Consider the following 1351-nt stretch of genomic DNA (forward strand, 5'->3'; position numbering starts at 1 on the left):
AAGTTCCTTTAATCCCAAAATAGCTCCTTTAACCCTCAATAAAGTTCCTTTAACCTCCAAAAAAGCTCATTTGACCCCCCAAAAAGCTCCTTTGACCCAAATAAAGTTCCTTTAACCCCAAAAAAGCTCCTTTAACCCCATGTCCCCCTGACCGTCCTTCACATCTCCCAGATCTCATCTGCAACTACAACTTGAAGGAAAAACAAATCCCTTTTTCCTCCCCTTTTGTCTCAGCCCCACGAAATGAAATCCCCAAATTTCCCCATGAAATGCTCCCCTAATTAACATCATTAATTACCAAATAACCCCAATTTCTCCTTGGCCCAGCAGAAGCCCTCGATGGATGTTCACACTCAGGCAGGTTAATTTAAATTAAATTTAAATTTTCATTTAAATCCCAGGTATTGCATCCCTGCCCTCAGCCAGGTGACACTTCCCTCTAAAACCTGGAATATTTCAGGGAGGTTTGAAGGGATTTTTCATCCCTGGCACTGAGGAGGTGACAAATGAAGTTATTTAATTTATTTAGTAGCACACAGGGTTTAAGCACTGACTGTTCCTCTCTTCATCACCCTCAGGAATAGTTTGGGGGTTTTTTTCCTAATATTCCAACATTAAAGTGCAGGGGAAAAATAATCCAGCTGAAAAGTTGGGACAAACAAGGAAATATTGCAGAATAAGTTGGGAAATACAAATACAGGCACAGCTGCTCCAGGCACCCCGTGCCAGGCCCTCACCTCCCTCCCAGGGAACAATTCCTGCCCAAATCCACTCCTGGAATAAATAAAAATATAAATTGTCAGCAATCAGCTGCTATTCCCTGCTGCTCTGTTGTCTATAAATCCATTAACAGGACTCCATAAAGCCCAAATAAATTCCACTGCACGGAATTCTGAAGGAAAACTAAATAGCATTTGCTATTTAGTATTTAATTAAAGCTTCTAACTCCTTATTTCACCACAGGGATGCTACGTTTTGCTGTAATAAATTATTCTTTTCCTACTGACAACTACCTGAATGCATTTGCAATTCACTTAAGAGGATTAATTAAGGCTTGTTTTCATGACAAGGATTTTTTTTTTTTTGGAGCAATTAAAATTGGGTTTAAAGTTATAACATATATTTGATAGCAATTATTGAAATTAATCCTAGAAAATTTAATATCCATCCCTAGGAATTCTCTAACACGTGGCAGGTCCTGCTTCCCTCATCCAACCTTCTCCAGGCTGGGAGGAGCCTCAGCACCACTTTCACTTCGGGTTCTGAGACTTAATTTAGAATTCATCATTTAGAATTTGGGGGGAAAAAAAAGCCCAGAGTTGCTCCCAAAAGTTCCAAGCTGCTGCCTGAA

Source organism: Parus major, chromosome 6 (genome assembly GCF_001522545.3).
Source record: "Parus major isolate Abel chromosome 6, Parus_major1.1, whole genome shotgun sequence".
Classification (NCBI taxonomy): Eukaryota; Metazoa; Chordata; class Aves; order Passeriformes; family Paridae; genus Parus; species Parus major.